The following is a 26,376-nucleotide window of genomic DNA, read 5'->3' as shown; positions in this document are numbered from 1 at the left end:
TTCTCCATTCAAATAAAACAAAATTAACCTCCATAAAATATTCTCTTTTCTCAAAAACCTCCAGTTACTCTTTAATTGCCTAGACAATAATATCCAAGTTCCTTAGCCTGGCATTCAGCACCCTGCACGACAGGCCTTACCAGGACTTATCTCTATAAATGAATTCCCCACTGTTTTGAATCAAGTCCATGCTCACACCTTGCTCTCAGAGTACCTCACACACACACTCCCACCTGAGCCTTTTGCAAGTATCATTCCCTCTATCTGGAATGCTGTTTCTCCTTTGAGTACCTAAAACTCTAGTTATGTTCTGATATTCCCCCATGCTTTTATGGAATTTTTTCACTTTGAAATATTGTACCATGTATTGCCTATTCCAAATCTATCTAATAGTAATATAATGTGAACCACATGGGTAATTTTAAATTTACCAGTAACAACATTACAAAACTTTAAAAGAAACAGGTGAAATTAAATAAAATAATACATTCAATATATGTAAAATATTATCATTTCAATGTAAAATCAATGTAAAAGAATTATTAGTGAGACATTCTACATTCTTTTTCAATTATTCCAAAATCCAGTGCATATTTTACATATATAACACATCTCAATTCAGACACTAAATTTTCATAGGCAATAATTGCTCTATATTTAGACTTTATAGACTATACAGTTAAAAAGTAAATTGACAGCCTTTTTCGGGCAGCCAGGAAGATGGCGGACTCTCAGACTGAGTGTGCTACCAAAAGTAGCCAACCATCTTTCAAAATAAAAAGAGGGTCCTGCCTGGAGAAACTGGTAAGGAGAAGCTCCCGTGATACTACAAAAACATTAGGCTGGGCTTCAAGATGCCCAAGGAGGCCACTGAGGGCACTATATATACAAGAAATGTCCCTTTACTAGTAATGTCTCCATCAAAGGGTGGATTTTGTCTGGTGTGGTGACCAAGATGAAGATGCAGAGGACCACTGTTATTCTCTTAGACTCCCTCTACTACCTCCAAAAGTACAACCGCTTTGAGAAACACAAGAACATGTCCATGCACCTGTCCCCATGCTTCAAGGATGTCTAGATGGGCAACACTCTCACAGTGGGCAAGTGCCAGCCCCTGAGCAAGACTGTGCGCTTCAACATGCTCACGAAGTCATGAAGGCCACTGGCACCAAGAAACAATTCCAGAAATTCTGAGACTAGACATCTGCCCACACCCTTGAAGAAAATATTTTCCCAGTAAAAAAAAAAAAAGTAAATGACATACCCAAATTGTTTCAAACATTCATAAAAGTTTTTAACTTAATGACATATCAATTTTTAAATTTAAATTCAAAAAATTAAAACTAAATAAAATTTAAAATTCAGTTCCTCATTTGCACTTACCACATATCAATTACTCAGTAGCCACCTCAGGCTAGTCACTATGTATTGGACATCAAAGACTTATACCTCTCATTAGGCTATTAACTAAGTACAGTATCTTGTGTCACTATCTTGTGTATGATTCACCACAATGAAAATTATCTCATTGTTCACCAAACAATTTTCTGCCCCCTATAGAGTACTTACCATTAGTGATAGCTAATTCAAAGGAATGTTTTAGGGGCGCCTGGGTGGCTCAGTCGTTAAGCGTCTGCCTTCGGCTCAGGTCATGATCCCGGGGTCCTGGGATCGAGCCCCGCATCGGGCTCCCTGCTCAGCGGGAAGCCTGTTTCTCCCTCTCCCACTCGCCCTGCTTGTGTTCCCTCTCTCGCTGTGTCTCTCTCTGTCAAATAAATAAATAAAATCTTTAAAAAAAAAAAAAAAGGAATGTTTTAGATGTGAAGTCTTATATGGTCCATTATTTTCTTCTTTGAGTCACTGAAATTCCAAATATATATGTATATATACATTTGTGCAAATGTGTGTGTGAAAGAGAGAGTTTATTTTCCCCCATAACAGTCCTTGACCTCTTGGTGCATCTCCATTGGTCTGGATAACCAAAAATTTATTAGAAAAATTCAAAATAATCTGGTATTCCATTTGATCTTGCCGCAGACATCAATCAAGCAAAAGCTGACTTGAGCAGATGGGTTTACTACTAATGCTTTCTGACCACCAATAGGTCTTGTCTCATTTCCTAAAGATACAAGCTCTCATCTCTAGACCAACAAGGATGGGAGTTCCAGAGACATAAGAATTCTATAGAAACTAGTTCTATTCCATATCCCACAAAATTTAGTTTAGGAACAGCTGACTTTAGATATAACTTTATAGAGGGTAAGTAACCTTAGAGTTTTGAAAATTACTGAGGACCAATATTCACAGACATATCACCTAAATTAATACTTAAGGCCAAAAAATAATCCTGTTACAGATTTTATTATCCTAGACACTAAAAGAAAAAGACATATTTATGAAAATTTTCCCAATCTGGGCATAGCATTTTAGCTTCCAGGAAGTTTTCAAGCATGCATGTGCAGCCTCAAGAAGATCCAAGACAGAGCGGAATATCAGAGCACACTATCAGGAAGAAAAAAAAAAAAAAAGAAAGACATTTCAGATATTTAAGATCCATGAAACCCTCACAAATTCAGATGTGAGTTGCATTATGAACAATAAACACCTACAGAAGAGCTGCTGTGTGCAAAACACACCGCTTGCCCTTGTGATTAAATTAAATCCCCTCTACTTAAGCATCAGAGACCACCCTACTTGTTCTCCAGAAGCTCAAGTCCTTCTGTCAGGCCAAAACATCCCTTCTCATCATAGTACGTGACCCCTTTCAACCTGGTCCTCAACTCAGGAAAGTGCTGGAAAAGTCCAGTGATCACACTCATACAATAACTAACCATATCTATTCTCCTTTTCAATTTTCCCCCAATTACTTCCATCCAAAAGACTTTGAAAGTCTATTTCTAACCAATGGAAAAAAATTTAGTACGAGTCTTTGTCTCTAATTCATCACATTCCTCTATCCTAGTCTATGCCATCTTCCTTAAACATCCTTATAAACTTGCAAAAAGTGTCCCCCTATTTTTCTGATCAGAAAACCTGTATTTCAAAATAAATATTTCATATTCTTAAGTGCATATTTACTTCATATAGACATAGAGATTTCATTCTCATCTGAAATATATTGTTCACCTCTTGAAACTCAGAAACCACATCTACTTTTTCCCTGCTTTCCAGTCCGCAGCTGGGTGTGGATTTATATCAAACTTGCAAGGGCATCACATCACACTGGAATCCTGCTTTCAAAAGGGCAAGCCTAAGAAGATTTTGGTAGACAAGATTTTATTTTCAGAGTAGGAATAAAGGAATAAAATAATCCCCACAGATCCCTCTCTGGACCTCCCCAGCGGGCTGTCGTGGCTCCTCACCTGGCCCTTCTTGGGAAACACAGGAAAAAGAAAAATGAGAGATCAGGACAGAGCCTGGACACTGCCTTAGGCTAGGATTTGCTAGTAAGTAAACAGCTTCTGACCTGAACTTGCTAGCATTCTCTCTCTCTGAGACAGCAAAAGAGACAGGAGGTGCACAATGGGACTCCTAATTTTCAGGAGGCCTTCAAGTCGGATCACCTTACACCCGTACATTTTATCACTTGAGCACACCGCTTTTCCCAAAAGGATGTCATCTGAAGCTGGATATTCAGAGTCAGAAACAAGTCATTGGAATCAAAGCCCACCAGCCACAAAGAACATCCACTTAGGAAAACTATATCCACTCAATTGTCAAATTTGGCCACATGGATCACTATCACTTTGTTTTCTGGTAATGGTTTTACCTGGGGCTAAAGGTATTTTACTCCTATCTTTATACTGTTTTTTGAAAAGGTCCAAAGGTTTATCTTATCTATGAAATGTAAGAGAAAAGAGAAGAAGAATTTCCTTCCAATCAAACTACAATTCTGTATTTAAAGCTACCACATAATATTAAAATAGTAATTATAATACTTTACACTTATATGGTGTTGGTTCTTAGAACAGGCACTATTCTAAGAGCTTCAGGTATATTAATTCATTTAATCATAATTTATCAACTGTAAGAAACTTTTTCCAATGGCCACATTCGAGTCCCACAGAAGCAAAAAAAAAAAAAAATTGAACATCATAATTGTGTCTTCCTGTAGGCCTTTTGCCTTTTCCCGAAAGGGAACTGTCAGGAGGACTGGTAGAATGTGTAAGATGACATAACACTTCCTTGTCCCAACAGTCCTTATTCACTCCTCATATGGAGACACATCTTTATACTAAGAGAGCCCGCATGCCTCTTAACCCTTCAGGAAACCTGACTTGGCCAGCTGCCCTTCCCTGCAGCCAGCAGATGCCAAACAGAGGAAATGCATTTGCTCCGCGCGTCGGCTACTCCCGGGCAGATTCCAGAGCTGTTACTGGCTGCGGGGGCAGGCTTATCTAGGGACGTGTCACATGTTTGTGCTGTTATGTGATCCACCCTGGCTGCCTTGTGCTCCTAAAAGCTTTTTCCATTCAGTGACTTTTACACATTTCTAACAATTGTGAATGAGGTGCCCTGTGACTCCCAATCACAAGGACAGGCTTTTGTGGGTAGGGGAAGGCGATCTCTCACCACCTGAACGCAGCCTAGCTGTGAAGGCAGAGCTTCTTCCCTCAGCACCCTGCACTCGGGCTTCCCACCGCCAGCCCCCACCCCAACAACGCAACAGCTGATCCCCGCCACCACCTCTGGCGCCCATAACCTCTTCACGGAAACTTCCCTTAGCAAACGATTCTTTAACTGCTACATCCGGCGGACACCTCTTGGGCCTCCTTACCCAACTTTGCTGGGGCTGTGATACTGTAGGCCCCCCTGCCCCTGGAACTTTCTTCTCTGGGCAGGACCATGCTGCCCTACCCCTCCCACCACTGTGGCTACAGTTCCTCAGCTCCCTTCCTCGCTTACTTCCCTCCGGGGTCCCCTTACCCGCTGCCATTACCCAGGTGTCCTAGTCAGCTCGGACTGCTAGCTAACAAAGTACCATAGACTGCATGGCTTATAAACAACAGAAATCTATTTCTTACAGTTCTAGAAGCTAGAAGTCCGAAGAGATCAGCCAGCATGGTGGGGCTCTAGTGAGGACCCTCTTCCCGGCTGCAGATGGCCAACCTGTTGTTGTATCCTCACATGGCAGAAAGAGGACATGAGAGCTCTCTGGGGTCTCTTTTATATCCCAAACATGAAGGCTCCGCCCTCGTGACCCAATCACCTCCCAAAGGCCTCACCTCTTAATACCATATTAGTTGTTAGGCTAGCAGCATATGAATGTGAGGGGGGGGGACACAATCAGTCCGTAACACCAGGTCTATGTCCGAGCTTCTCTCCTTCCTTCTCTACCAGTTTGCCCTAGAGAATCATATTTGCGCTTGCAGCATCAACCTATATGATGTCAACTCTAACCCTCATTTTCCAACTCCCACTTCCCTCCTGAGCTCCAGATATACTCTTGTAACTGCCCAGGAACATCCCGACCCACTCCCTCCTACCCAGCAACTCTTTCCTCCTGAGCCCCTTATCTCAATTAGTGGCATCACCCTCCTCAAGCTGCTGTACCATTGTGAAGCATGGCTATAAATTCTTTGACGTACCTGAGATTTCTGAGTTTGGGTCATAAAAAAACTGGCAGTTCTGCCTTGGTTTCTGGAAGCACGTGTTCTTGGAGCCTGGGGCCATGATGCAGAAAGTTCGATGATGCTCAAACAGCCATGCTTGAGAGGTCACATGTAGGGTGCTCTGGCCACTCATGTGAGTGAAGAGGCCGTCTTTGAAGTGGGTCCTCCAGCCCAGCCCTTCCAGCCCCCAGCCATTCTAGGAACCCCCTGCCATTTACATCATCCCACAAAACATCCCAGACATTGTGAAGCAATGGGGGGGTTGTCCTCACTGTGTTCTTGCTGAATTCCAAATCCACAAAAACCATGAATATTAAAAAAAAAAAAGAAAGAAAGAAAGAAAGATTGCTTTATGCCACTAAATTTTGGGGTGGTTTGTAATGCAACAATAAATAACTATTAGCTTCCCAAGCTTCAAACATGGGAGTCATTACCTTCTTCTCTCCCATGTTTTTATTAACAAATAATTTCATTATGGACCTACTATGTGCCAGGCACCATAGCAAGCATTGACAATACCAATAAATTATGGTCCAGTAGAGAGGCAGTGCAAAGAAAATAAAGCACAACAAAATAAAGCAGCATTTCCCAACCTTGTTCCCGAGAAATAAGACAGATGTTTTTCAAAAGAGTTGTTTCATGTCCAGTAAAAACAAGTTTCTTTCCTGAATTACCTCTCAGGACCATTAGTATTCAAATGTATATAATAAATACATAAGAGAAACCTAAAGTACAGAGTTTCTGAAAAAAATTTGACCATAAGACAGATTTGGGGTTTTTATTTGTTTATTTGTTTGTTTTGTTTTGAAGAGAAACTCAAGGAAATACAGTCCTGCAAAACCCTATGGAAAGAATTCATTCAATAATTAGATGTAGAACATGAACTGGGAGTCTAGGAGAAGGGGTGGCAGAGCCGTTCTCAGTCGTCTGGGGACAACTCAAGGAGGAAGTAGCATCTGAAGTGAGACACAAAGAGGAAGAGGAAGGTGCCAGATGGGCACTGTGGGAAGGCAGACAACTAACTTGTGTAGAGGTACTGAGCAGACCTGGCTATTTAGGGAAGTCTAAGGAAATGCTATAGATCTCTAATATTTTTGCCTCTTTCTGAGAAGCAGATGCTCGAATTTCAAATTCAGGTCAGAAGCTGTTTACTTACTAGCAAATCCTAGCCTAAGGCTGTGTCCAGGCTCTGTCCTGATCTCTCATTTTTCTTTTTCCTGTATTTCCCAAGAGGGGCCAGGTGAGGAGCCACGGCAGCTGCCTGGAGTTCTCTCATCCCTTTATTTCTGTATTTACAGTAAATGTTTTCTTACTTTAAAATCTGCTTCTTATGTCTGCACTTTGAAAATAAGAAATCAACTTGATCTAATGTCCCCACAAATTTTATACTGTTGCACATGAGATGCTGTGGTTTAGAGAATCCTGACCATATCCCAGCTGTGATTCCTTCATTTACTAGCCTTGTATTTTTCGGATAAGAATAGTGCTTCTAAGTCTGAGATTATTTAAAATAGTTGTGTCCTGATTCCACATGAGGAATGTTTATTAAAGTGTTGGTATTTTATAGAATAAATGCTGAAAATTTTTACAGAAATTCACAAGGCTATTTTAAGATGATGGGACAAATTACAACAAAATAAAGGTGACCACTGAAGGCTGTAGATACTTTAAGAGTATATATATATATATATATATAGTCTGTCTCTTTCTCTCTATCTCTCTATCTCTCTCTGTCTCTCTCTGTCCCTATCTCTCCCTCCCTCCCCTCCCCCCATATATATATGCTGCCAGACATATAAGGCAAACTTTAAAGTCATTTTTATAAAGGATTACCTCTCTCTCTCTGAACAAGAACAGCTTGGGAAGAGCTCTGGAATCCACTTAAGAAACTTCAGCAACACAGTGGAACAAAAAACCTGAGAATCATCACACAAAAAGGGAAGGAAGAACAGCTTCATTTTGCTGGCATCATCCCATCCTTCGGGCCAGCCCTGCTTAGTGCCAAGAGGAAACTCTCCAGCTAGAAAGAGTTCCCCTGGCTAGGAAAGGGAGAGCAGGGTAGGTGACCAGCTTCCCAGCCTTTCGGGGCACCACACAAAGGAGCCGCTTTGGTTTTACCCCACCCAGAGGCCAGCAAAGCTGAGAGGAATTGAGACATCTAGGATCAAGGAAGAAGAGCAGGGGCTACCAGTATTAGCCACTCAGCAGGGACAACTGTGGTTCCCAGTGTCCTGCTCTGCAGGGGATCCCAGCAGATTCTGCCACTGAATAAACCAATAGCCAGCTGGGCTGCTATGGACGCCCCACAGATTTCACCAAAGTTCACCCCATGGCATTCACATTCACAGACACCAGCCCCCTGAGTCCCTTCACACTCACTGCCTCCTCCCCATGCTGGAGCCTGGAACGCACACCAGCACCAGCCCACAGGCCTCTGCAGCTGCGTGAGTACAAGAAGCCTGCCTGGAGCCTTGAGGCTGACCTCCTGCTGCCGTGTGTGCACTTGGGGCTAACCCCTCCACTGAGTACTAACACACCACTGGCCTAATCTCCCTCACCAGCTTCCACTGTGTGTGCCCACGGTGAGACTCTGCAGCCACAGAAGGGCACACTCACAGCCAGGGCCTGTACGGCCACATGCGGGCCTGGCTCTAGCCCTGTCTCTGTCACCAGCCTGCATCGCTGGGCTTGCTTGCAATTAGCCCCTCCAGTGGTGCACCTGCACCTCACCAGCCCAACTGCCATCATCAGCCTCCCCTGCTATTCTTGCGCCCAAGGGGAGACCCTGCAGCCACAAGAGTACGTGCCAACAGCCACGACCTCCACAATGGCCAACGTGTGTGCAGTTGTACTTGGCCCTCGCTGCTGGTCCCGAGCCCCACCATTACGTGTGTGTCTGCAGCCAGCCCTTGCCACTACACAGGAACCTGCAGCCAAGCAGGTGTACACCATCACTCTGACCACCACCAGTACCTGCCCCGGTATCTAGCCCCTGAACCTGGAGGTGCTGCTGAGGACCTCAACAGAATTTGCAACCACTGCAGAACCCAATACTCACCAAAAAACATACCATTGTTTATGCTATGGACCTTGGCAGCCTGAACAATGAGACATCACATTCCCCCATACCAGAACCACCACACGTCCTTGCACTTGATGTCCTGCTCCACTAGACCCATAATCACAGCACATTTCACTGTGCCCCCCAAAAGATGAAAGTCTTTCCTTACTAAAGTCAGTCCATAAAGCTTGGGAGAGATCACTACTTCTTCAAATGCACAGACATCTACACAAGGCCTTAAGAATCACAAAGTACTAGGGAAACGTGACACCAACAAAAGAACACAGTAAACTTCCAGTAACTGAACACAAAGAAATGGAGATCTGTGAATGTCCAACAAAAATTTCAAAACAATTGTTCTAAAGATGCTCAGAGAGCTATAACAGAACACAGATAAACAAGACTTAATGCAACACCATTAAGAAAAACAATCTACACATCATTTGAGTCCCAGAAAAGGAAGACAGGGAGAAAGGAGTGAAAAGGTTATTTAAAGAAATAATGGCTGAGAACTTCCCAAACCTGGGGAGGGATTTAGACATCCAAGTTCAGGAAGCTAATAGTCATCCCACAATTTCAATCCAAAATTATCTTCTCTAAAACACATTATTTAAAAATTGTCTAAAATCAAAAATAGAGAATTTTAAAAGCAACAACAGGAAAATAAATTCTCTCATACAAGGGATCCCCCATAAGATCATCAGTGGATTTCTCAGCAGAAACCTTGCAGGCCAGGAGAATGTAGAAGGATATATTCAAGATGCTGAAAGAAAAAACTGCCAGCCAAGAATACTTTACCCAGCAAAGCTGTGGTTCAGAAACGAAAGCAAGTAAAGACTTTCCCAAACAAACAAAAGCTGAGGGAGTTCATCACCTCTACACCTGCCTTACAAGAAATGCTAAAATGTTCTTCAAGCTGAAACAAAAGGATACTAGCAAGTAATATGGAAATATGAAAACATACAACACACTGGTAAAGCTAAGTATATGGTCAAATTCAGAATACTCTAATACTGTGATATGGTGGTGTACTGACCCCTTAACTCTAGTATGAAGGTTAAAGGACAAATGTATTAAAAATAATGACAGCAAGAGGTAAAGGATCTGTATTCTGAAAACTACAGAATGTGTATGAAAGAAATTGAAGAGGAGGGCGCCTGGGTGGCTCAGTTGGTTAGACGACTGCCTTCGGCTCAGGTCATGATCCTGGAGTCCCTGGATCGAGTCCCGCATCGGGCTCCCTGCTCAGTGGGGAGTCTGCTTCTCCCTCTGACCCTCCCCCCTCTCATGTGCTCTCTCTCTCATTCTCTCTCTCTCAAATAAAAAAAAAAAAAAAAAGAAATTGAAGAGGACACAAAGAAATGGAAAAACATTCCATGCTCATGGATTTGGAAGAACAAATACTGTTAAAATGTCTATGCTCCCTAGAGCAATCTACACATTCAATGCAATCCCTATCAAAATACTATCAACATTTTTCACAGAGCTGGAATAAATAATCCTAAAATTTGTATGGAATCAGAAAAGACCCCAAATAGCCAGAGGAAAGCTGAAAAAGAAAACAAAGCTTGTGGCATCCCAATTCCAGACTTCAGGCTCTATTACAAAGCCGTCATCATCAAGACAGTATGGTACTCATACAAAAACAGACACAAAGACCAGTGAAACAGGATAAAGAACCTGGAAATGGACCCTCAACTCTATGGTCAACTAATCTTCAACAAAGCAGGAAATATATCCGATGGAAAAAAGACAGTCTCTTCAACAAATGGTGTTGGGAAAATGGGACAGCCACATGCAGAAGAATGAAACTGGACCATTTCCTTACACCACACACAAAAATAGACTCAAAATGGATGAAAGACCTAAATGTGAGACAGGAATCCATCAAAATCCTAAAGGAGAACACAGGCAGGAACCTCTTTGACCTAGGCCACAGCAACTTCTTGCTAGACACATCTCCAAAGGCAAGGGAAACAAGCAAAAATGAACTACTGGGACTTCATCAAGATAAAAAGCTTTTGCAGAGCAAAGGAACAGTAGACAAAACCAAAAGACAACTTACAGAATGGGAGAAGATATTTGCAAATGTCTTATCAGATAAAGGGCTAGTATCCAAAATCTATAAAGAACCTATTAAACTCAACACCCAAAAAAACAAATAATCCAGTCAAGAAATGAGCAGAAGATATGAACAGACATTTCTCCAAAAAAGACATACAAATGGCTAACAGACACATGAAAAATGCTCCACATCACTAGGCATTAGGGAAATACAGATCAACACCACAATGAGATACAACCTCACAATAGTCAGAATGACTAAAATTAACAAGTCAGGAAATGACAAATGTGGGCGAGGATGTGGAGAGAGGGGAACCCTCTTACACTTCTGGTGGGAATGCAAGCTGGTGCAGCCACTCTGGAAAGCAGTATGGAGGTTCCTCAAAAAGTTAAAAATAGACCTACCCTATGACCCAGCAATTGCACTACTAGGTATTTATCCAAAGGATACAAACATAGTGATCCGAAGGGGCACCTTCACCCTAATGTTTATAGCAGCAATGTCCACAATAGCCAAACTGTGGAAAAAGCCCACATGGTCCATCAACAGATGAATGGATAAAAAAGATGTGGTATATTTATAAAATGCAATATTTCTCAGTCATCAAAAAAATGAACTCTTACCATTTGCAACGACATGGATGGAACTAGAGGGTATTATACTAAGCAAAATAAGTCAATCAGAGAAAGACAATTATCCTATGATTTCACTCATTAGTGGAATTTAAGAAACAAAATGGAGGATCATAGAGGAAGGGAGGGAAAAATAAAATAAGACAAAATCAGAGAGGGAGGCACACCATAAGAGACTCTTAACTATCAAAACAAATTGAGGGTTGCTAGAGGGGAGGTATGTGGGGGGATGGGGTAAGTGGGTGTTGGACATTAAGGAGGGCACATGATGTAATGAGCACTGGGTGTTATATGCAACTGAAGAATCACTGAATTCTACTTCTGAAACTAATAATACACTATATGTTAATTAACTGAATTTAAATAAAATAAAAATTTTAAAAAATAAAAATAACTATAGCTACAATCATTTGTTAATGAATACATGGTATAAAATGAGGTAAATTGTGGCATCAAAAAACATAAAAGGCAGGAGTAAAAAGGTAGAGTTTGGGGTTTGTGGAGGGGGGTTGAAGTATACTTAACACAGAAAGTTATATTACTTCCAAGTGTACAAAATAGTGATTTGAAAACTCTATATGTTATTATGCTATGCTCACCACAAGTGTAGCTACCATTTGTCACCATACAACACTATTACAATACCATTAACTATATTCCTTATGCTGTACCTTTCATCCTCATGACTTATTCATTCCAATAATTGAAAGCCTATACCTCCCACTCCCCTTCACCCAAAAAGGTAGAGTTTTTGTATGTGATCAAAGTTAAGTTGTTATCAGTTTAAAATTGACCATTACATCAACAAAATATTTCAAGTAAGCCTCATAGTACCACAAAATAAAACCGATAGTAGATACACACAAGATAAAGAGAAGAGAATCTAAGTATACTACTACAGAAAATCATCAATTCATAAAGGAGGACAGAAGGAAAAAAAGAAAAAAACAAAGAAACTATAAAACAGCCAGAAAACAGTTAATAAAATGGCAACAGTAAATCCTCTCCTATCAATAATTACTTTAAATGTAAATAGAGTATATTCTTCAATTAAAAGGCATGAAGTAGCTGAATGGATTTAAAAAAAACAAAAAACAAAAAACAAAACAAGATCCAATTATCTGCTGCCTACAGGAGACTAAAAATAGCCAAGATACGGAAGGAAGCAACCTAAGTGTCCATTTATGGATGAATTCATAAAGAAAATGTGATATATACACATATGTGTGTGTGTGTGTACAATGAAATATTATTCAGCCATAAAAAAGAAGGAAATCTTGCCATTTGCAATAACATGGGTGGACCTTGTGGACATTATGCTAAGTGAAATAAGTCAGACAGAGAAAGACAAATACTGTATGATTCACTTATTTATATATAAACATATATACATATATAAACACAACACTTAGAAACAAAGAGTAGAATGGTGCTTGCCAAGGGCTGTGTGGTAAGAGAAATGAGATGTCGGTCAAAGGGTACAAAACTTTCACTTAATGAAATGAGTAACTTCCAGGGATTTAAAGTACAGCATAGTGACTATAGTTAATAACACTATACTGTATACTTGAAAGTTGCTATGGGAATAGAGCTTTAATGTTCTCACTATGACAGTAACAAAAATGATAATTATGCGAGATGAAAGATGTGTTAACTAATTTTGTGGCAGTAAACATTTCATGATACATGCATGTATCAAGTCATCACATCGTACACCTTAAGCTTACACAATGCTATATGTCAATTATATCTCAGTAAATCTGGGTGGGGGAAAGAATCAGAAAAACAAATAACACTCGGTAGCATATTTATATGACATTAAAACAGCACCTACTTCTCCACTCACACTGCAGAGAAGAAAAAGATTCTGTCAAAAGTGCAGTTGCTAGTTCAATAAAAACCACTTGCTACATCAAACATGTCTCAGAAAGTAAAGGTGTCAAAACATGATCTTAAACTTATAAGAGCAATTTCAACTTAAAATTTTTCATTTTGATCCCCCATATATTCTGACTTCAGGATTAACTTAAATTTAACTTAAATCTCCAAATCCCCAAATCACCAAAAATCTAGGAAAACCTTCAGCACACTAGCAGTATTTTCAAGCCGGAATCCATCAAGTTTCTTTAAGAAACTTCATTGTGAAAAGCAGAAACTTATAAATGAGTAAGCCATCTTCAGAAGCAATCTTATTTTGGAAAGTATTCCTTTAAAAGGAAGCAAAAAGTGGAGGCGCCTGGGTGGCTCCGTTGGTTAAGTGTCTGCCCTTGGCTCAGGTGATCGAGCCCCACGTTGGACTTCCTGCTCAGCAGGGAGTCTGCTTCTCCTTCTCCCTCTGACCCTCTCCCAGCTCGTTCTCTCTCTCAAATAAATAAATAAAATCTTTTTAAAAAATAAAAAAAAATAAAGGAAGCAAAAAGTGTTGTTTATGAAGGCACAGGGAAAAAGAAGTGTTGTTTATGAAGGACACAGGGAAAGTTAAAAAGAAGCTCAACTTTAACCATAATTAGAGAATCAGAGAACTGAATATTTAAACCACCATGACATACTATTTCACCCACAGACTATCACAACAGTGTAAGCTGGTAGTACCACTTTGGAAAACAATTTGGTGTTAACTGTTAAAGTTGAGAACCTAAAAATAAAATAAAATGAAGAACCTGTGTCCTATTCATTCTACTCCTTACCATGTATACTAGAATAGTAGCTTTCAAAATTTAGGGTTATGACCCCCCAAAAAAATATTTTTATGTCACAATTCAACACATGCGTATGTAACACACACATATACTCATACGTACTGAAGTAAAAGTTTTATGAAACAATCCTCAGCCCCTATATGTAGAATGCACCCTGACATTTTCCAATCTAGTCTAGTCTAGTGTTAAGAATTTTTTTAAATGCTAGTCACAACCCACTAAATTGATTTCATATTCCAATGATGGATCACAAACCATAGTTTGAAAGACACCACCCTAGTGAAACTAACACACACCGCAAGATATGTACAAGAATACTCATAACTACATGATTTACAACAGTAAAAAGAAGGAAACAACTCAATTTTGTATTTTAGATAAATCTAAATATGTTCACAGAGAAACCGTAAGTTCATAGAATCCAATGCTACATAGCAGTAAAAATGAATAAACTACGGTTACACACGTCTTCATGAATGAATCTCAGACACATAGCGTTGAGTGACACAAGCAAGTTACAAAGGTATAACTCCATTTATACAAAATCCCAAATCACGCAAAACTAAATATGGTAAACTGTATAATTCTTAAGGAAAGGAGAAACACAAAATTCAGGATAACAATGGCCTCTGAGAGGCGGCAGAAAAGAAAGGGGATGGAGGGACAGAAGCGCAAAAAGGGACTGCGTATCACCATGGCTGTACTTTCACAGCCAGCTCTCCCGGGCGGCCACTTATGCTCAAAAGACTTCCCACCTCAAAGCCCTCTCAAAATACAGTCCTCCTCCCATCCATTTCCACAGCCCTCTGCTCACTAACAAAACTGTTCAGAAATAGTTGTTAACCTTCACAGGCACAATATTTGTAATGTAAAGACACATGGCGATGATGAGCCACTTGCCCTCACTGAGAACAAAGTTCGGTAATGTAATGTAAAGACATCAAAATGAGCTGATAGTGATACTGACACTTAAAGGACCTAATGGCAGAGGTTCAGTGAATGTCAGCAGGAAAGACATACTGAAATTGGCAGAATTGCAACAGTCAGCAAATTTCATCACCTAAGAATCGCCAATTACACAAGGACCCAGAATAAATTCATCAGATTAGATTTCTACTAAGCAGAAAATTAAATAGAACTACTTGCTCAAAGACAAAAAAGAAACAAAGCCTTTGGATGCAACCCTGTTTAAATGAATTTGCACCATGTAGGAAAGAGAAATAATAGATTTGACTGTGATGTTATTCAGACACCAGAGATAAAGTATCAGTGATATCCAACATTATACAGTGACAACAGGGACAGCGATTTACAAAGTCCAATGTAAACAACCTAAAATTTAAGAGCATTTAGTTGTGTTTGTTTATATGATCATCTTAGCAAAAATTCCAAATAATCTATCTTTCTGGCTGTCAATGTCAACAAGCTGGAAATAGATTGTAAGTTCAGGGTTCAAATAACATCCTCATTTTTCTGTGAATCTATCTGATAATGGTCAAGAACCTTAACAGTTAGATGGTGGACACTGAACCTTTTTAATATTTTCTAAGCAATTATAGAGAAGTTCTTCTTCAAAAAGACAAATAATAAAACAATCATTTATTTGTGTCATGCTTCTAACTCTTTAGCTGACCAGAACACACCATGAACTTGTAAGGCCTCAAACAGGCAAAACATACCAAAAACCCATTCATTTTATTCTTCCAGAGAGGCAGAATTATTCTCAGGTTCTTTCAGGAAAAAAAACAAAAACAAAAACCCTGCAGCTTAGAAATAGTACTATATCATGACAACAATGAGAAATCACATTGATAAGACAGACAAGAGGAAAAAAAAGAGCTATAAATTCTAATTTTTCTAGAAGGAATTTTTTTTTAAATAACCACCTACTGTAGTCCCAACAGTTTATTTTTGCTTTTGTTTCCCTCGCCTAACAAGACATATCTAGAAAAAAGTTGCTGTGGCCAATGTCAAAGAGGTTACTGCCTGTGTTCTCTTCTAAGATTTTTATGGTTTCAGGTCTCATGTTTAGGTCTTTAATCCATTTTGAATTTATTTTTGTGTATGGTATAAGAAAGTGGTCTTGCATGTTGCTGTCCCATTTTCCCAATACCATTTATTGAAGAAACTGTCCTTTTCCCATTGGATATTCTTTCTGCCTTGTCAAAGATTAACTGACCATACAGTTGTGGGTTTATTTCTGCATTTTCTATTCTGTTCCATTGACCTATGTGTCTATTTTTGTGCTAGTACCATACTGTTTTGATTACTACAGCTTTGTAATATAACTTGAAGTCTGGAATTGTGCTGACCCCATCTTTGTTTTTCTTTTTCAAGACTGTTTGACTATTCAGGGTCTTTTGTGGTTCCATACAAAGGATGTAATCAATAAAACTAAAAGGCAATCTATCAAATAGGGGAAGGTATTTAGAAATGGTATATACAATAAAGGGTTAGTATCCAAAATATATAAAGAACTTATAAAACTCAGGGTGCCTGGTTGGCTCAGTCAGTAAAGCATGTGACTCTTGATCTCGGGGTCATGAATTTGAGCCCCATGCTGGTGGTAGAGTTTATTTTTTTAAAAATCTTAAAAAAAAAAAAAAGAACTTCTAAAACTCAACACCCAAAAAAACAAATAATCCAATTAAAAAATGGGCAGGAGACACGAACAGACATATCTCCAAAGAAAACATCCAGATGGCCAAGAGACACAAGAAAAGATGCTTAACATCACTCATCATCAGGGAAATGAAAAATCAAAACTACGAGATATTACCTCACACCTATCAGAACAGCTAAAATCAACAACACAAGAAACAACAGATGTTGGTAAGGATGTAGAGAAAAAAGAACTCTTGTATACTGTTGCTGGGAATGCAAACTGGTGCAAAAGCTCTGGAAAACATATGGAGGTTCCTCAGAAAGTTAAAAATAGAGCTACCCTATAATCCAGGAATTGCACTATTCGGTATTCACCCAAAGAATACAAAAACGCTAATTCAGAAGGATACATTCACCACAATGTTTATAGGAGCATTATTTACAACAGCCAAATTATGGAAGCAGCCCAAATGTCCATCGACTGAAGAACGGATAAAGAAGATATGAATATATATATATACATATATGTATGTATGTATATATGTATGTATGTGTATACACACACACACATGCACAATGGAATATTATTCAGCCATAAAAGAATGAAATCTTGCCATTTACAATGATATGGATGGAGCTAGACAGTATTATGTTAAGTGAAATAAGCTAGACAATGACAAATATCATATGATTTCACTCATATGTGGATTTTAAGAAACAAAACAAACGAGCAAAGGGTAAAAAAGAAAGAGAGAGAGACAAATCAAGAAACAGACTTTTAATTATAGAGAACAAACTGATGGTTACCAGAGTGGAGGTGGGAAGGGGGGGATGGGTCAAATAGATGATGGGGATTAAGGAGTACGCCTGTAGTGATGGGCACCAGGTGATGTATGGAAGTACTAAATCACTATATTGTACACCTGAAACTAATATAACACTGTATGTTAACTAACTAGAATTAAAATGAAAAAATTTTTAAATTAAAAAATTTTAAAAATACCTACTTCAGTAGTTTCTCACTGCATTGTTTCTATACAAAGTAATATGTGCGATTCACATTTGTGACTCCAAGTGATCAAAAAGAACTAAATCATCCTTCAAATGCTTTGTATTTAAAATCCCTAGTTAGGTATGTGATACATAATAATAAAAATGCCTAAAGTTTAGCAGAACCTTGGTGGCTCAGTCGGTTGAGCGTCCAACTGTTGATTTTGGCTCCAGTAGTGATCTCGGGGTCCTGGGATTGGGCCTCACATCAGGCTCCGCACTCAGCATGGAGTCTGCTTGAGATTCTCTCCCTCTGCCTCTGCCTCTCCCACTGCTTGCTCTCTCTCTCTCTAAAATAAATAAACAAATCTTTTTTTTAAATGCCTAAAGTTTAAAGCATTAATATGTTAAAATTAACTTATATGGGGCACTGCCTCAATTCTACATATCTCATTCCATATAAACGAGCTATTCACATACCAGATGTCAACTAGTCAGAAAATGAACTTTTTATCTAAAATATCTTACTTATTCTTTGCAAACTTTCATCTTGAAGGCGACTTTGATATTGCTCATTAGAGCTCTTTGTAGGCATCTCATCTTGAATCATTTTGGCACTCCTAAAAGTCATCATTTCTTCAGTGGTTGGAAGTGGTTTAATTTAGATTTCAAGTTCCCAAGACAATGCTTTTATTCAGAACTCATGCAGTGTCGGTAATAATAAATGTTAAACATCAGTGAAATGCCATATAAGCTTGGCAGCCACCAAGAAGTTTTACCATCCAAGAAGAGTGCTTTGATGATGTCCACATTTTGTGGAAGAACTGCCTCATCTTCTCCCAACAAATTACTCCTTCCCTGCATCCATGTAATTTTCCCTTTAGATAGTTGTGAGGCAATATTTTTTCTGTGGCTTACATTAAAAAAAAAAAAAACTCTCAACGATGGAAAAGAAAAAAGTTAAAATTCATATATATATTTTACTTTATCAAATAATATATTATATCCAACACAAACTGCCCTCAAATTTCTTGCCTCAAAGGAAAGAATCAATAATCCTTGGAGCATTAATAGTAAAACTCAACAAGCTAACTCTCAGTGGTTTTGCCTGGCAAAGTGTTTTCTCCCCAAATGGAACAATAAAACCTCAGTTTGAGACTCTTTACAACTATGCTGACCCACCGGGAAAGAGACTTAGTCAACATAGAAAAAAATGGGCATTACATTAGGGAACCTACCAGAATGATCTGTGTCATTATCTCATGGTGACCCTTGTCACATGATTGCTTCTCAGACAGTATGGGCTTTCTAGATCATTATACACCATGTCTTAGTTAATAAGTTTATCACTTGATAGAATTCTCTGAGTACACTACAATTCTGTTGACATTTAGTTCACTGTTACCAGAACTGTTCTACAATTTATATAGGCCTTCTTTATTTTGGATTATAAATAATTTTAATCCACTAACTCCATAAATAATCTAATTCAATAATGTAGCCATAAGTCAGTCTTAATATTCTCCAAAGTTGCCCATATGTATGCACATCTGTGTGAAATTCCTGTATAAACCCTCAATATTCAAATGTCTGATATTATTTTGAAGTCCAAAACTATCAACAAAAATCTAATTAAGAAGTGTGTGTGTGTATATATATATATATATGTATGTATACAAATACATTTGTGTGTATATGTGTACACTTTTTTCTAGAAAGAAAAAAGACCTATGGAAAAATACTACTTCTGTTTTAACCTCTTCTTTTATGTTACCTGATTTTTTTCAATTTTTCTACACAGTGTTATTACCTTTGTAACATAAAAATACAAGTTTTTTACGTCTAAAAAAAGCTAAAAACTCAGTTGTGCCTATTATAGAGCTAAGCAATATACAAGCAGAGTACAATAATTAGATCATATATAAAAAGGCAATACAATATTTTCCACACCTCTAACCTCATATGTTTAGAAAGGAATAGGGATAACTTGTCTCCTGCAGGTGACCTCCCAGAGAGAAGTTTGGCCTCCCACAAACTGTGTTGGAAACTGACTATGGCCAAGTGCTTAAAACAATTAAAACTGGTCAATAGCAAGATTTGGACTCCAGCTCCCCAAGAGGTCAGGAAAAGGACTGGTGCTTCCTTCAGTGATGATGATGCTAATCTGCCTGAGAGCTGACCACTTCACACAGCTGCAACTTCACTGCATGGACCCCAGAACCCAGATCACCCGGGAGAGCCTGGTGCCCTGCCCCGATAGCCCCTAATGTGAGCTGGCAGCTGAGAGCTGGAGATAGGTCCTGCAATATCATACTGCTACACCTTCCCAGCTCCCAATCACAGGGAAGGTGTCTGTGCTTCCCTAACCACACAAGTCAATAACCCTATAAGATCAGGGTCCCCCTCCCAGAAGATGTTTATAGGTACTTTTGAGGAAACGAAGGAAATATAATGTAGGTAATTTATGTTTATCATGCATGCAGACTGGGAGTGAAAACTGGAACATGAAGGCAGCCTTACAAATATATTTCTCTAGCTTAACCCCGACCTGTTTCACAAAAACTCTAATCTCCTTCCAAATCCTCCCCCAACAGATCTGGGAATCCACAGATCTTGTCTAGTAGGCTCTCTGCTAGTCCTCTTGTCTACACTAGAGCATTACAATAGCAAAAGAGTAGCCTGCAACCCCAGGGTACGATTGCTGCTGGTGTGGGTTCTATTCTCCACTGAGGTCAGAGGAGTGACGTTCAGGCCAGCTCTCAGTATACCAACAATGCTGCAAGTACACTCAGAATTGAGAAAAGGAGGAAGATCCCCAAAGTCCAACATCTGGATTGCATGAGGTTGAATGTTTCCAAACTGTAATGGATTCACTGGAGATGGATATGAACCAAACAAACGTCATATTTGTTCTTAGACAATTGCTATCAGAGATAAACAGATGAATAAGACAAACTCTTGTCCTCAAGACATGATCTGGCAGACAGCTAAGATATGCCATAAACATAAGAAAAACTATGGGTAAAGCCTCATTAAAGGAGGTACACAGAGCTGTGGGAGTTCACAACAGGAAGAGGGCATTTCCCAACCATGAAATCTAGGAAAGTTGAATAGAGAACAGAGACTTTGGAGATGGATGAAAGAGGACATTCCTCAAAGAGCGACAGCCCATGGTCGATAGCGTGGGAGCCCTAGAGCATATACTGATCAATGGTAGAAATATATCCCAGGAAAGTATGTCGGACCAGATCCTTGAATCTGATGTCAGATTATTCCTATGTGCCCTCACCATTAGATCCTATCTCTTCCCCTTGGCTTACAACCTATCAGCCCTCTGCTTCCAACCTCTCCCTTCCCCTCACACTCTATGTAACAGCCAGACCATTTGGTTCCCTCAATGTGTCCTGTTCTCCCTGAGCAGCAGACCTGTACCCATGCTATCCTCTCTCCTCCTGTCACACATTCCATCCTTTTCCTTCTCCCAGTCCCCTCCACTTCTATCCTGGCCAACTCACACTGGTTTCTCAGGCCCAGCTTGGTCTGGTGTTTCTCAGGAAGTCTTGTCTGATCACTACTTCTTATCACACTGTTCTACTTGTACCTATGTGTTCTGCCAATCTGCAACCCCCTGAGAGCAATGAGTGCATCTTTCACATGCATCATTTTATCCCCGGTGCCTAACACAACGTCTGACATACAGTAACTGCTCAATAAATAATTCCTGATGGAATGAGTAAATGGATAATAAATGACAAAATAATATTTTGACCAATCAAACTATTTTAAAAATACACAGAGACTGGAGTAATTGACAGCAACAGATATTTCAGTTCTTATTCAACAATATCTCAACAGTATGAAACATTTTCTTGATGATGTGTGTTTCATGAGTAGATGGTTATGTAACAAATATTATTTGCTAGAGGGAAAATTCCATGCAGTTGCCAAGTTACTTAACTCCATGCATCCTATCTCAGGGCTTTAATAAGCTTTTCATCTCTGACAATGTGGTAGTGACTGCGAAAGATAAAATTCTGCCTGTGATTTCATATTTCAGAAATCCTCAGTGAGGTGTCATGGTTAAAATTCCTCTCCTCCAGCTCCCAAGGAGGATCAAAATTCTACCATCTCCCAGGGCTAATACAATTATATTGGAAAGTGAACTTAAAATTTATGAATGTTTATACTGAGTGAAATGTGGAAGAACTATACTAATGATTTAAAGGAGAGAGTGTAATGATAAAGTAAAATATAGGCTTTTTGGAGAGAAATTTCAAAAACATGAAGAACTTGAAGAATAACAAACAAATTTGACGTGGTGCATAGAGAAATCTGGATATGCATGATAGTTTTAAAACTGATGTCATGATACTTTGTCATGACACTTTTTAAACTGGAGAACAGAATGAAATCTGAAAAACAAAGGAAAAAACTCAGAATGATTTCTGCCAAGAGGGAGAAAATGTACAGCTATTCAACTATCAAAGAATAGCTTATAGTTCAGAAAAAGAAGCTTGCTGCTTTAGAAAGGAAGGCTGGATATATATAAGGTTGAAATGCCTACAGAGAAAGCTATTTCCACTTGGAATCGAATGGTACACCTGAGGCCAAGAAAGAAAAACTAAATGACTAGAGAGTTAAGTCTACCATACTCATACTCAGAGATAAACCAAAAGCCACATACTGCCATAGAAGAGTCTATGTAAGTGAAGCTGTGTATTGGATGAGGCTGTGTATTGGATGAGGCTGTGTATTTGAATGAGGCTGTGTAGTGGATGAGGCTTTGTATTTGAAACTTACACAGGTTGCGCATAGTTTATATCTTAAGATCTCCACAAATAACAGTGAAGGATCATTATACATAGGGATCAGTATAACTTCTCATTCAAACTGGGACACTTTTAAGAGTATAAGGGGGTGATACTAATAATTAAACCAGTGCTTAATTAAATTGAAACTGTCACAGTCAAACTGAGATGTAAAGTCAACTGAATTACACATAAAACCCCTGTAGTATGCCAGAGAAACATTTTGAAGAAAGGACACCAAAGGTGAAATCTTCAGAGGAAAAATCCGACTTCTCTGAGGAGGTGGACAAAAGTTACCCAAGCAGAAGAGAATCAGAGAGCCTTCTGCTTAGGGGTTGACCTGGATGAAACGTGGTTGCATGCGTTATATCCTATGTTACCGGGCACACACAATATTTGCACAACTTATAAATAATTTGCATCTGAAATGTCTTGATGTTTATATGCCCTTTCATCATTTCTCCTAAGTTGATGATGTCTATGAAATTTTAAGACCCTAATTGTCAGGAATTTTGTTCAGCTTCCTATAGACAGGCTTAGCCTATGTTGCTACTGCATAATGCATCCAGGGGGAGTATGCAGATTACTTCCATCTCTGAAGAAATCTCTTGTTACAGCTCATGGATTAACCACCATCATTTTCTTACGTGTGGCATATCATGCATGGTGATGCAGCACAAATGTCTTTGGAACATGTATAGGTCAGAGTCCCGCAGGATTCAAGGCACACTCAAAAGTAGTGAATGATCTGAGTGTAAGGGCCATTTTCAAAGATGGGCAAGGTGAAAGGCAACCAGAGGTATGACAAAAACACCCTAAGACCAAGTGAAATAAGTCAGACAGAGAACCCTCCCCTTTGGCAGCCCCCAGAGTCTGTTTCTGTTTTGTTCTGTTTGTTTGTTTTTTAAGATCTACATAGAAGTGAAATCATACTATATTTGTGGTTCTCTGTGAAGGGAATTAAGAGGTACAAACTTCCAGTTATAAACTAGGTAAGTTACAAGGATGTAAAGTACAGCAAAGGGAATATACTTAATAATATTGTAATGACTCTGTATGCTAATAGATGGTAACTAGACGTATCATGGTGATCATTCTGTAATGTATATAAATGTCGAATCATGCAGCACCTAGGTGGCTCGGCTCCGGTCATGATCCTGGAGTCCCAGGATGGAGTCCCACATCGGGTTCCCTGCTCAGCGGGGAGTCTGCTTCTCCCTCTGACCCCCCCCCCATGTGCTCTCTCTCAAATAAATAAATAAAATCTTTTTTAAAAAAATAAATAAATGTCAAATCATTATGCTATACACCTAAAACTAATGTAATATTGTATGCCAACTATACTTCAATTAAAAAAAAAAAGAAAAAACCTGAGACCACTGCCATCCCTAAGCTTGAAAGGATAAGGAGAAAGAGACATTACGGGAACCTGGAAAAAGCTGTAACTATAGGAGAGACCTACCAGATAGGAGCCATGGCCTTTGGTAGAGGAATACAGCCTCTGCTGACCCCCAACCTTATAGGGAAGAAGCTGTGGAATAAATATCCCGAATTCCCCTTCCTCCAGCCATCCAGTCCCTTGTTTGGTCCTTCTCTTAGGCATAACCCATAGGTCAAGGGTGTCCAGCTGATAAAAATCCACAGAGATCAGCCTCCTGGGTAACAGGAGAGTGAAGATGGAAGAATGGATCTAGAGAGACAAATGGAGACTATTCAGCGGAATTTAACTGAATACTATAAAAGACTATTTCTAAAGTCTAGATAGGTCATATACATCCTTTAAGTTTGTAAGCAAAAACTAAGAACATTTTGATCTTCACAGCGATACCAGAAATAGAGCAGGTATTATTAGTATACTTATTTTACAGATGAAGAAATACTAGACAGAGAAATTACTTGCCTAAATCATCCAAAAAATAATCAGTGAATGCCATTGTGTCCACGAACTTGTCAGAGAACCGATTATTTCCTAAGTTTGGCTTCTACTTCTAAACCCAGAGATCTTTCCACTTGTCCTTAACAACATAATCTTGTATATTCCCCATTGTATCGTAGAAGAAGACTAAAAATGAATTATACAAGCATATACCAAAAGAGATTTACAAAATGAAGGCACTGTCTTTGCCTTCCTGGGGCTCCTAGCTTATGGACAGGAAAAGAACATCACTCAGAAAAATGTGGGAACGGAGGCGCCTGGGTGGCTCAGTCGTTGAGCGTCTGCCTTCGGCTCAGGTCATGATCCCAGGGTCCTGGGATCGAGCCCCACATCGGGCTCCCTGCTCCGCGGGAAGCCTGCTTCTCCCTCTCCCACTCCCCCTGCTTGTGTTCCCTCTCTAGCTCTCTCTCATTCTGTGTCAAATAAATAAATAAAATCTTTAAAAAAAAAAAAAAAGAAAGAAAAATGTGGGAAGACTATCAGTCAGTCAATGAGCGTTTCTCCAGCACCTACTATGTACTAAATGCCAAGTACATAAAACTTGTGTGGATGCAATTAGCCACTTTATTTTTGTGGCCATTTTCTATTATGATTTGTGGCTTATGATCCTCAAAACTAAGGGCAAGTTGTCACAACTCTGACTCACAAAGAAATAATGGTTGACATTGTATCTCATATTTCATTATGAGTGGGCCAATGTAACATTAGAAAGTTCATCCTAGGTGAGTATCCACCATAGGTCCCTTCATCTAGAGAATCCTGTTGTCAGTCTCAAGATCTGGTGGCGGCAACAGTAATAGAATCACCACAAAATCAAGTGATGATATATGTGGCTTTCTGCCTTAAGCACAGACACAGAAATCCAGTGAACACTTATAAACAGAGTAAAGCATGCAAATGAGTATACATATTACCCTGGATCTTACATGAGAAAGAGACTGCTCTGTGTTTACCAAAATCCATTTCCTTTTTCTCCTGGGCACACAAGCAGACAACACTAACTACTCTTCCTACAATGAGATGAGGCCATAGAACTGAGTTCTGGCCAACGTGGCAGAAGTGATTTGCTCCACTTTTAGCCTGGCCCAGAAAACCTCTAGAGATCTTGTACTCTCCTTCTGTTCCCATCTGCCAGTTCATTATCAATGTCCAGGGGACACTGGAAACCCCAATTAAAGATGGTGGAAACAATGTCACCCTGAATCCTTGATTTGACTATATGGAATAGCCACACCCCACCCTCTCCACCCCCACACAGCAACGGATCCAGTAAAATTAATGAGGTTACTACAATAACCTCAGGAATACACCATCTCTCAAGTATAAGCACTCTTAACATTTTTATGTGCAAATATGGATATATGTTTCCAAAAAGTATACCCTATTTTACACATTGTCTTGTAGTCTTTTTACTTGATTCTATATTGTGAACAATTCCTCATGTTCATAGAATTCTTTACTATTACAATTTTTAATGACTCTATAGTATTTCAAGTTGTAGCTATATCATGTTTTCAATTTTTTGCTTTTACATATAACTTCTGTTTTTCAACACTGATAGACCTTTGTGACCCTATTATCATGAAAAAGATCATTTCTTCATCTTAGTTATTTGCTGACCTACAGCTACCATTCAGGGTAATGGACCACTGATTTTGTGCTGTTCAACCCCATACAAGTTAATATCTTTCTTTGAGTTTGTTCCATATGATAAACCTTTCTCCCAGCCCATAGAAAGATACCCTGTGAAAGTTAATAAATGTCCTTTAAAAGGTTACAAAATAAAAGGACTGGTGTGAATCATCAGACATTGGTATCCAGTCACTGGCTGCTCTGTGACCACTATTATCATAGAAAATTAATTTTTTTGCCATAAATTGACGATGGTAAAGTCATAAATAAAATATAAATCTATCCATCAGGAGGCTTATCTAATTTTCCCCTTCCAAAAGGGAAGTCCATATAATTA

General features: G+C 39.2%; 1 non-coding gene and 1 pseudogene across 1 annotated transcript; both read left to right on the top strand.

The window, feature by feature from the left end:
* The first annotated feature begins 720 nt into the window (after positions 1-720).
* On the top strand, positions 721-1,194 carry LOC118542673 (small ribosomal subunit protein uS17 pseudogene; annotated as a pseudogene).
* A 13,753-nt stretch (positions 1,195-14,947) lies between these two features.
* On the top strand, positions 14,948-15,024 carry LOC118542687 (small nucleolar RNA SNORD103/SNORD85). Its single transcript, XR_004920725.1, has one exon. It is a non-coding gene; the product is annotated as a small nucleolar RNA SNORD103/SNORD85 (small nucleolar RNA).
* The last annotated feature ends 11,352 nt before the right edge of the window (positions 15,025-26,376 follow it).

This window comes from Halichoerus grypus, chromosome 2 (genome assembly GCF_964656455.1).
Source record: "Halichoerus grypus chromosome 2, mHalGry1.hap1.1, whole genome shotgun sequence".
NCBI classification, from domain to species: Eukaryota; Metazoa; Chordata; class Mammalia; order Carnivora; family Phocidae; genus Halichoerus; species Halichoerus grypus.
This window is presented reverse-complemented; position numbering and strand designations above follow the sequence as displayed.